Source organism: Schistocerca nitens, chromosome 3 (assembly GCF_023898315.1).
Source record: "Schistocerca nitens isolate TAMUIC-IGC-003100 chromosome 3, iqSchNite1.1, whole genome shotgun sequence".
Lineage (NCBI taxonomy): Eukaryota > Metazoa > Arthropoda > Insecta > Orthoptera > Acrididae > Schistocerca > Schistocerca nitens.
In genome coordinates, this window is record NC_064616.1 from 62,092,455 (window position 1) to 62,104,652 (window position 12,198).

The following is a 12,198-nucleotide window of genomic DNA, read 5'->3' on the forward strand; positions in this document are numbered from 1 at the left end:
AGCCATTAGTATAAAAAGTCATGGTACAAAATGCGAGACTTATTACTGACAGAAGAATAGAAACAATGACGATAGCCGACCTCGGGAAAAACCATTTTGTCGTCCGTCGATTTGAGTCGCTGGAGGGGGGGGGGGGGGGGAGGGGCTGACAGCGGTAAAAGAATCCTGCTCTTCAACCAACTGACAGATAGGGTAAAAGGGGGGATAAAGGAATGTGGGGGAGGAGATTAATGTTTAATGTCCCGTCGACAACGAGGCCATTAGAGACGGAGCACAAGCTCGGATTAGGGATGAATGGGGAAGGAAACTGGCCGTCCCCTTTCAAACGAACCATCCCAGCATTTGCCTGAAACGATTTAGGGAAATCATGGAAAACCTAAATCAGGATGGCCGGAGACGGGTTTGAACCTTTGTCCTCCCGAATGCGAGTCCAGTGTGCTAACCACTGCGCCACCTTGCTCGGTGGGAATTTGGGGATGGGAAGGAGAGCAAGCTCTGATAAGGTGGACTGGGTAGGGTAGACCTATAGCAGGTAGGATGGGTAAACATCAGGGCAGAGTTCATGATCTGGTTGGTGGAGAGGGATGAAGTTTCTTCGGGAGAGCATGTGGAGGGTATGTAGGTGTAGGTTTGGTGGCATATGCTGGTAAAGACGCGGGAGCGTATGAAGACTGGAAAGTAGAGGTGAAACGATAGGATTACTGGAATCGAATTACGACGCATTTTAGGAAGTAGACGAAATAAGGCCAACCTACGTTGATAGTATTAGTAGATAAAGAGAAAGCTTTTGACAATGGTCTCTTGAACACGCTTTTGTGAGTTCTTTAAGCAGGGACTAAATTCATGAGTGAAACATTATCTAAACTTCTACACAAACCAGGCAACAGATACACTATTGTTTCTGAAAATTTGCAGCTCCATGGTGAAGTGGTCTGAATCACTCCAAAATCGGAGATTGTGTAGAACAGTGGAACAGTAGCAAGTGATTACGACTGCAGCGAGATGGCATGCACGTAGTCCCAGCAGCGACCTCATTTGTGTGGCCGGACAGGTCGGTTACGCCACGCTCAGTCTGTTCAGAGCCGCCAAAGGTAGTGAAAATGTGCAAGCGAGTGCCGATACACCTCATCGACGTCAAAGGGAGCTGTATCTGCGTACGAGTGGCTATGAACGCAGCCGAGAGATTGGATTTGACGTTCTGTGATACTGCAGTTTGTACAGGCTCACTGATAGAGGTCTGCATCAGACGTTTACACTCCCTCGAATTGGTCGGTGCATGTAGTTCCGTATAAGTCCGGCAGATGTCAATACAACCGCTTTATGTGGGGAGCAACTGCATTCGACGTCCTTGACGCTCGTTCGAGCATCCAATCGTTGAACCATTTGCTATACTTACCGGAGCACCTCTCAGTCGCCCGGTAGGATCATGACGCGTGAATATGAGGTTAAAGGAGGGAGATTTATAGAAAAAAACATAGTCAAATGAGAAACGAACACATAACATAGAATAGTACGAGGGGCGTTCAGAAAGTAAGCTCCGATCGGTCGCGAAATGGAAACGACTACGAAAATCCGATAAAGCTTTGCACAGATGTGTTGGGTAGTGTCTCTAGTATAACCCCAGTTAGCATCACGTCGCTCTACTCATTTCTGAGCTCGCAGTGAGTGCGTAAAGATGTCTAGAAAATAGTGTCTGCCGCCAAGTACGAGGGTCTGGTGAGAAATTTCGCCTGAAGCTATGCAGCTAACATTACATAACTGTCGTGCTGTTTCTTCTTCAAGACAATTCTCAGCCGCATTCTGCAGGGGCAATGAAGATGCTCCTGCATCGTTTTCAAATGGAAATGTGAGATTACCCACAATACAGTCCGCAGTTGTCTCCCCCTGAGTTTCATCTCTGGTCACATGAACCGCTGTCTTTGAAGACAACATTTTGACACAGACAACGAGGTGTAGGCCAGCGTGGAGAATTGGCGGAAAGCACTGGCGGCTGCCTTCTATGATGAGGCTATTGAAAAGTTGGTACAACGCTATGACAAAAGTCTAAGTCAGAACGGCGACTACGTAGAGAAGTAGCTGAAAGGTGTAGCTAATTGTTACAAGTAAAACATTTCTGATGTTCACTGTGGTTTCAATTTGGCAATCAATCGGAGCTTACTTTCTGAACAGGCCTCGTATAAAGTGATGAATAAACAAGAACAAAAATCGATGAGTGTAAAAGGTAGATTTAAAAACAACATAGACGAGAGCCACACACACACATGCAGAGAATGAACACTGTGATTCGGCACGTAACAAAGAAAACCCCACAGTGTGAACACAAATGAATGATGCTGGCGACACTGTTGGTGCTGGTGGAACGTAGCACTGCACACTACACTGAAGAAACACTGACACCACAATGAAAACGTTAAAAATCACTGCACCGAAGGGGACCTACCACTGGGTGAAGGGAGGAGGGGGGGAAGAAAAGGGAGGGGGAGAGATGGTAGAGGGAAATCAGGAGGGGGGGTAGGAGGAGGCAGTGGAGGGGAGAAGGAAAGGAGCTGGAAGCTCGGGGGGGGGGGGTGAAAGGGAGAAAGAAGGTGTTCGACAGGGAAAAAGGAGAAAGCAGGAAAGGGGGAGAGGGAGGGAGAGAGGGAGCCCTGTGGAAGGGAGAGGAAGAAGGAGGAATTAGATCTGACAGGAGGGGTAGATGGAAGGCACGAGGACATCATCCGGGAGAGGGAGTTGGCGGAAGCCACTTTGGGCGAGGGTATGGAGTGTGAGGAGATGGAGACCAGGTGAGACACTGTGGTACATACACGACAGCAGGCTAGGGTGGGAGAGGATGGGGGAAACCGAAGGATGGGTGGGATCCATTTTGTGGGAGACACGTAGGATCCGTATTCGTTCAAGGACCAGGAGGAGATGGGGGAAGGGAATCAGATCATTAAGGATCTGCGTGGGGGATGTGAGGCGGATGCGATAAGCGAGGTGGACTGCATGGCGCTCAAAGATTTGGAGAGATTTGTAGTACCCGGGGGGGGGAGGGGGGGGCGAGATCCGCTTAAGCAGGGTGGGCATAACATAGGATGGGGCAGATGAGGGACTTATAGGTATGTAGGATAGTGGAAAGGTCTAATCCCCATGTTTTACCAGAGAGGAGTTTGGGGAGACAGAGACGGTTACGTGCCTTGGCTTGGACTGTGAGGAGATGAGGGGGGGGGGTCCAGGAAAGGCCGCAGTTGAGGGTGATGCCCAGGTACTTGAGGGTGGGAGTGAGAGCAATGGGATGGCCATACATGGTAAGGTAGAAATCTAGGAGGAGGAAGGAATGGGTGGTGTGGCCTACGAGGATTTCCTGGGTCTTGGAGGGATTGATCTTAAGGAGCCATTGGTTGCACCATGCAGTGAACTGGTCAAGGTAGGACTGGAGGAGGCGCTGGGAACTTTGGAGGGAGGGGGCAAGAGCAAGGAAGGTGGTGTCATCAGCATATTGCAGGAGATGGATAGGTGGTGGGGGCTGCAGCATATCTGCTGTCCATAGGACATAGAGGAGAGGGGAAAGGATGGAGCCTTGGGGTATTCCTGTGGAGGGGTAGGAGGTGTGAGTTTCAGTTGTGGATGATAACATACGAGGGGCGGTGAGAGAGGAAGGAGGCTATCAGGCAAACATAGCTGATGGGGAGGGCATACGTCTGGAGTTTGAAGAGAAGGCTGGGATGCCATACACGGTCATAGGTGGGTTGAAGGTCAAGGGACACAAAGATGGCGGAGTGACGGGAAATGAGGTGAGTGGAAAGGATGTGTGTCAGGTGGAGGAGGAGTACAGCGGCAGAGAAGGAGTTCTGAAGCTACACTGGGTCAAGGGAAGGAGACGGTGCTGGTGGAGGTGGTGGTGAATGCGGCAGGTAAGGATGGACTCCAGGGCCTTGCTGAAGACTGAGACTGATAGGGCGATAGGAGGAGGTGTCAGAAGGGGGTTTGGCAGGTTTGGGAAAAAGAAGGACCCGGGAAGTCTTCCACAGGTCAGGGTAGAAGCCGGTGGTGAGGATAACGTTATAGAGGGTGGCTAGGACTGTAAGAAGGAGAGGGGGATTCTTTGAGGAGGCAGTACATAATACGATCGTGACTGGGAGTCATGTTGCATTTTGTGCATAGTGTGGTAACGATGTCTTGTGTGACGATGGGAGTGTTGAGATTGGATGGTGGTGTGGCCTCTAAGTACTGGAAGCTAAGAGCAAGTGGGGTGAGAGAGATGTCAGTGCAGTCCTGGATGTGAGGGAAGAGGGAGTAATCAAATTGGGGATTGTCAGGGACAGAAAGGACATCAGACAGGTGGGAGGCAAAATGATTGGCCTTACTGGCATCATATGGGAAAGGGTGGTCATCGTGTAGGAGAGGATAGTGGGGAGAAGGTTTCATGCCAGTAAGGCGGTGGATGGCTGACCAGTACTTGGAGGAGTTAATAGGCAGTGAAGCACTAAGGTGGGTGCATGTCTGACGCCAGGCCCGGCGTTTTTTGGGTGTGTGCAAGTTTCTAATATGGTGTTGGAGTTGGCAGTGGCAGAGGAGTATGTCCCGGTCCCGGGTACGGAAGAAGGAGTGGTAAACGCGACAGGATTCGTGGAGGACGAGTATGGCCTGTGGTGGAAGGTAGGACGGTGAGGTTGGATGGCTTTGGTGGGAACATGCGCCTCAACGGCCTCCGACAAAGTCCAGTGGAGAAGGGAAGCTTCATGGGTGATGTCATCAGGGTGCTGGTAGATGAGAGGGTGGCATCTGACCTGGGTGTCTATGGTAGCCTGTTAGGCACCCCAGTTGGCATGGGAGTAATCATGGACGAGTCTCGGGGGCTGGTCTGGGTTGTGGGCAGGGTGAGGGTGACATCCACCTGATATGGTGAGTAGGCCAGGAAGGTGATCGGTACCTACAGGGTCAAGGACATCTGCAGTAATGTGCCCAAGGAGGTTTGGGGAGGCAAGGACTACTTCAGGAGTGGTATTGGAGCCTTGGGAGGGAGAGGGAGGAGGTCACCTTGGAGGGTGGCAATAAACCGAGGCCACTGCCGTAACTTGGTGGGTGTGCGGCTGTGGATGTTGAGGTCGGCGTGAATCATGTAGGAGGAGAAGGTGCAGTCTATGTGGGTGAGGAAATCATATGGGATCGGGGTATTAGGACGGATAGAAATGGTGGCACAGGTGATGATAAGGCCGGGGAAGAAGAGACTGAGGATCAGGTATTTTATAGGATCATTGAAGAGAGGTTGAGGTCGAACAGGGAGATAACAGAGGTGGCCAATGGCAACTCCGCCACGTGCAACAGGAAGGGGATTGTCAGTGCGGTGAAAGGTATACAGGGAGGTGCTAATCGTGTGAGTAGGCCAGAGAAAGTTTTCATTGAGGATGAAGGCATCCACGTAGTGGTGGGAGAATGTGTGGTGTAGGAGATGTTTTTTGCTTGGGAGGGAGCAGATGTTGTTGAACAGAATACGGTGCTGCTGTAGCGCCATAGGAGGGAGGTTAGACTAGGGTTTCGAGATGGGAGAAGGTACAGTGGGTGAGGTTGTCATAGGTGTTGAGGTGAAAGACGGATCTGGCAGCAATGGAGATCTGGTGCAGGGTATGGGGGCACTTTAAAGGATGGATATTTTGAAGGATGATGGTTACAAAGCGAATAACGTTCTCGGCCGTAGGGAGTGGGCGAAGGGTGTTGCAGGGGTGGGTGGGGTCATCGACGGGGCAGACAGGAACAGTAAGCTCAGGAGAGATGGGGGGAGGCTTGGACTTACATTTCTGTGAGTAGGTGGGATGGGGCAGGTTGCCGGTGTTACAGGAAGGGGGGGGGGAGTCTAGGTTGGGGCACTGGCAGAGGAAGTGGGAACCTTTGCAGTGGGGGCAGGTGGGAGGATCACGGCAGTCGAGGGTGAGGTGGGTGTTATATTTTAAACAACGCTGACACCGGTAGGAACGGGAGGGTTTGACTTTATATCTATGACAGTAGATGAGGGCTCCCTCTTTGAGGAGGCAGTGGATGGAGGGGGCGGATTCACTGAAGACCCTTATAAAGAAGGTAAGGCCCGTGGCATTGTTAATATGGCACACTGGGCAGATCTCCATATCAGGATGGGAATTGAGCTCCGCCAACAGCCTCTGTGATCACCGGGCTGATCTCGGGGACCATGGCGGTGAGGGTCAGTGGGCGGTGAGGAGGTTGGGGCTGACAGGAGGAGAAAGTGGGTTGGGCAGGAGTGATGGTGGCCTTAGGACTGAAGTGGATAATAAGAATATGGGCTAGGATATCAGTCTGCAGGGAAGGGCCGGTGGATTTCACGAGGACAGAGTCACGGCGCAGGACAAGGAGGGGGATGGGGGCAGTAGGATAGTATTTACAGAGTAGGAGAGTGAGGATGTGGGCTTCCGGAAGTTGGGTCTCGGGGTGGGAGAGAATGTAGGTATGGGTAGGTGGAGAAGAAGTGGTAGAACAAGCTGGATGGGGAGGGGTGAGATCCACGGGATCTTCAGGTGGGGGTGAGGAGGGGGGGCGAGGGTTTTCTTGGAGCTGGTGGATTGGGTGCGGGTGGTGTTGGGGCATTTCTTGGGAGCAGTGTGGGAGGCTGTTTGGGGGACGGGGGTTACAGGCAGACGGCGGGATGTGGAAGGCCCCATTGCTGTGGCCGGTTGTTGTGGCGGCAACGGTGTCGGTGTCGGAGAAGCTGCAACGTGTACTGTGGCCCTACGTGCCATGACCCGCGCTGGTGTTGCGGACACGGGAGTGGCAGGGGAAGGAGGAAGGGGAAGGAAGGGATCAGTCCGTGTAGAGGGAGTAGGTGTGGCTGTAGGGGTGGAAGGGAGAGTGAACGGGGTGGTGGTAGGGATAGACATGAGGGGTGGGATGGACACGGGAGGGTTAGCCTGTGCACACCATGTAATGGTGGTAGCTGAAGCAGAGGGAGAAGTGTAGACCACAGATGTGGTTGGGTTGGGCACGGTAGAAGAGACTGAAACGACGAAAGACACGAAGACGAAGATGAAGACTAACACGAAGACACAGACGATGACAGTGTCCGAGACGAGCCGACGGAGGAAGGCTGCTGCCGGGCTGCGACAGCAGGGAGCGGGGTCCGGGTCCCCGCCCTGCTGCTGCGTCTGCGGAGGACGGGCGTCGGCTGCGGCGGCGAACGGTGAAGACTGCGCCAGCCAGCGACGAGGGCAGCTAGCATCGTAGAGGAGCAGATGCTGGTAGGGCTGCACCGACGACAGGCGTCGCGCCGCGGGGACGGAGACGGCTGCTACCGCTGCTGCTGGGCCGGTGCCGGCGCTACCGGAAACAGGAGGAGCTGTCGCTGCTGCTGCTGCTGCCGGTACTGCTGGAGCTGGAGCTGCTGCGACTGCGACTGCGACTGCGATTGCTGCTGCTGCAATGCCTAACACTTCGACAATTGTAATCGACAAAACCTCGAAGGGCGCAACTCTCACGAGTTCCGCCGAAGATGCACCATATGCAAGGCGTTGAAACACTTCAAACAGTATAAATGCATTACACATGTTTCGAACACAGTCCGAAAACATATTTTCGATGACGATTGTTTGATAAATGAGGTTGGAGTGGTTTATTTCACGACTTATGCTGCTAAAGATGCTGCCAGTTTCATGAATAAAACTACTGACTTTCATTCGACAGAGACAAGCTTGAAGCAAAAAACGGAATGTTTTTCTATCCGATGACGGCATGTGCCACCTAGAGGATAGGAGATACACTGATAAAGGATTGAGCGTCTTCCGCCAACAGATAGAGTAGTGGGATAGCTACCAGAGCGCCATCTGCATCTACCCTTTAACAAGAAATGCTCACAGCCACAATGCTCAGTGTGGTGCAAACGTGTGAAGCAAGTGGGCAACCATGAAACGGAAACGCACTCTCGCTTCCTTCAGCAAACTGAGTGAGATTGAAAGGGGTTCAATTGTGGCCTTCCGAGGGGCGGGATGGTCCTTTCGGAGAACTGCCTCACAAGTTGGACGTGCAGTGTCAGTTGTGGAACGATGCTGGTACCAGTGGTCAGGTGACCATTCTCACACCCGCAGATGAGGTTCTGGACGTCCACGCAGCACAGGTACCGGCCAGGATCGTCGTATTGTAACGGCAGCAGTGACAGATGGTACAGCTACCACTGCACAGCTACGAGGTCCTGGGAGCCCAGACGTGTCAGCTCGAACTGTAGCAAACTGTTTATTAGCAGTGGGAGTACTGGCACACACACCTCTAGCTCATCTTCCACTCACGTCACAGGATCGACGTGCGATGGAATGGCACGCCGTGGTCTTCAGCGATGAAAGCCGATTCCGCCTGCACGCAACTGACGCTCACCTGCGCGTACGGCGTAGATCTGGTGAACGCTGTCTCGTAGAGTACATTCCTCTGAGACACACTGGTCCCATCCCAGTCCTTACGGTCTGCGGCGCGATAAGCTGAAGCTCTCGTTCACTCGTGTTTCTGGAGAGGACACAAACCAGCACACAGTGCATGCAGAATGTTGTTAGACCCGTTCTTTCGCCGTTCTTGCAACATGAACGTGATGTGGTGATGTGTTTTTTCAACAGGATAACGCTCGTCCACACACTGCCTGTGAAACTCAAGATGTTAAGCAACTTGTCCGGCCAGCACGATCTCTGGACTTGTCTTCAATCGGGCATGTGTGGGTATGAAGGGACGAGAAGTGATTTGTGCGACTCATCAATCAACAACTTTTAGAGATCTACGTGAACAGGTCGAGCATGTATGGCATAACGTATCCCTCAACAGTATTCTCCATCTGTACTGTAGAGTGGATGCCAAGGTCAGCGCCGGCATTGTCGCCCATGGAGGCTATTAATGTGAGTGTTTCAGCATGGGTCGATACCTGTCCCTCAGAACCGGTTGCGTCATTGACGTGTAAATGTAATCATTTTGTGTACTCCATATGCACTATCGCAACAATAACTGAGTGAATTGGAAACCTCTAAAATCGTGTACTAATTTTTCCGGCAGTATAAGTGCTGAAATTTCAGTTCCAGGCAGTCAAGTATAAAATTATTACGTGATTGTAATATCTTTCTCTGTTTTGTGATAATCGCAATTATCCGCTGCAGAGTAAAAATCTCATTCTGGAAACATCCCCCAGGCTGTGGCTAAGCCATGTCTCCGCAGTATCCTTTCTTTCAGGAGTGCTAGTTCTGCAAGGTTCGCAGGAGAGCTTCTGTAAAGTTTGGAAGGTAGGAGACGAGATACTGGCAGAAGTAAAGCTGTGAGTACCGGGCGTGAGTCGTGCTTCGGTAGCTCAGATGGTAGAGCACTTGCCCGCGAAAGGCAAAGGTCCCGAGTTCGAGTCTCGGTCGGGCACACAGTTTTAATCTGCCAGGAAGTTTCATATCAGCGCACACTCCGCTGCAGAGTGAAAATCTCATTCTGGAAACCGAGTGAGATTGTTTGGGGTGAACTGGCTGTAACGTACGATCTCACCGCCAAAGTACTGAGGGCAATGTGAGCAGCAACCATTGCGTCGTGGAGGTTCTAGAACGCGAGGTCCTGCAGGCAGCTCCACATGCTGGAGGTCAGTGCGTAGAGGAATGTGCAAGCCTTCTTTGAAGAATGATGGGACCACTGTTTCCCTGGTCTACACGTTTCATTGACATGTAACTCGTTGAACATATTTGTTTTGGTCCTCCTGCAACCACTTTCTATGCTTTGTGGATGCTCCTACAAACTCCGTGACAGTGTTTTCTACAGCAGGATAAACAGGCCCTCTTTGACTCGACACCATTACGTCTACAAGTTTTCACTGCAAAACTTGGGAACTTCACACCGTACTGAATTATCACAATCAAAGTGCATCTGCAGTTCTGCAATTCTAACCATTTATGTATTGTCATGTCTCAAATCTGTTGAATAAATTTCATTATAATCACATGGCTTTTTCCTGGTGCTGCAATTTTCACGAACAGTAGTGCATAGGAGTCGAAGGACATAAAGGGGAGGCAGCGATATGGCTTACCCCGATGTTATTCAATCTGTACTTTGAGCAAGCTGTGAAAGAACCCAATGGGAAATTTGGAAAGGAAATTACAGCTGAGGGAGAAGAAATAAAATCTATGAGGTTTACTGTAATTATACTAGGAAAAGGTGTCAAAAATAAAATAAAAATGCAATCAATAACAAAATAACAAAACGGTAACTGACTTTACATGTATTTTGGTAACCATATTTCGGAATTTACAAATCAAACAGACAGATAAGAATTTAATAAACTGTAATAAAGTATGCAGTATATTAAGAAAACCTAATAATTGTACATGAAAAGAAATAGTAATCAGATATCTCAAAATTATTTCAAAACGAACTCTTTTATGTGGAACTGAAAATTGGTCTATTCATCAAAATGATAAAGCCAGGTAAACAGTGGACGTATGTCATTCTTGTACTTCCCAAAAGGCGTAACATTGAGGAACATAATGAGACATGAGAACATGTGGAAACTATAGCATGTAGAAGAAATGCCACATGACTTACAGACCTACATTTAAATTTCGCCAGAGTATTATTAGGATATGGGAGAATAGTTTGTGCGGAAAGAGTTCCAGTATTAACCACAAAGAAACAGAGATTCAGAAAGACCATATCGTCCATGGACTGGACAGTTTGTAAGCTGGCAGAACGGTGAATATCCAGCACTGCTAACTAATGATGATAATGCTAAAAATTGCTTCACAAAAATCAGTATGACATAAGAGGGAAGGAAGTTTATGGTTGAACGCCACGTTGACGACGACGTCATTATAGACGAAGAACAAGCTGGCATTGTACTTGCAAGGGTGTGGGACTTTGCGAAGGAAACATCCGTCATCCTCGTTAAGTGATTTTCTGAACCCAAGGAGATACTAAATGACTGCGGCTCGTCGGTGACCGTACTCCTGAGCATCTCCCCTGTCAGTTCACCGTCTTATCCACTGCATTACCTCGCTCATCAGTATAAGATATTTCATTTGCAGATATGCCCACTTTTCACACTCTTGGCGTCCCGTCGAATCGATTGGTTTCAGTTCCCGTATGTATTTGAACTCTGTAAGGATATTTCTTTCGGATAATGGTAAGGGGTTACCACACAGCCTTGTATAGTACTGCCACGTCACGTACACTGCGTTTCCAATATGCAGAAGTTGCCTCTTGTGTGTCCGTCTCTCGTTCAATCCCAGAGACAATTTCCACATATGTTTTGGGTTATCGTTTCTTGAATGAGCTTCCAAAAGACCAGTATATTTAGAATTACTTGTCAGAGCGTTTAATGGAGAGGAACACTTGCAATTCTGAAGGACCATAAAGGTGCATTAGCGCATTCAGAGATACAGTTATACAATTTCAGCCATCATCATCATCATCACCACCACCACCATCACTTGCAGCAGCTGCAACAGCAGCAGACATTTAAAATCGACCTCTAGATGTAGGCCTGTTCCAGACTTCTACAGAGATTTTCAGCTTTTTGCATCCAAGTTCTTCCCGACTGCTTCTTCTTGTTATCAATTCATCTTCCTTTCAGTCGTCCTCTAGGTCTTATTACAACGAATCCAACAAAGAATCTTCTTAGTCCACCTTCCACCATTTCGTCTCGTTATAAGCCCAGCCTGTCTCCATTTCATTAGTCATTATCGGCTCATCAGCAAATGTCTTTTCTCTTAAGTGTTTGTTGTTCTCTCTCATCTTGTTGAGCACAGCACGCATCTTTGAAATGCTCGTTGGACTAACTTCAATTTCCAAACTGTTTCAACATTTAACACTGGTAAACTGTAAACGATACCTGATCAAAGGTATCTGTGTGGTAATATGTATAAATATCACCCCACAGGCGTTACTATGTTGGCAACGAAATTGCAAGTTTCAGTCAGACGGCGATAGTGGTCGCGTGGTATCTGGTGGACCCAATGCTGCGCACCCGCTGAGCCAAGTCTCCGGCTCCGTACCACGAGGCGGCAGCCAGACGCCCCACTCGCCTAATCTCGGCTCCGACAACTATCATTCATGCTGTAGGGCAGGGACCTATTTGTTGCTGCATTATTTGTGATGAGTGCTCGTACACTTGGAGAAATACAAATTAAGTAAATCTTCTGTTTATTGAATGAACTTGTTCGCTAATTATATTTGCTGCTGTCCAGCCTTCCTACGACGACAGTTGCCACACCTCTC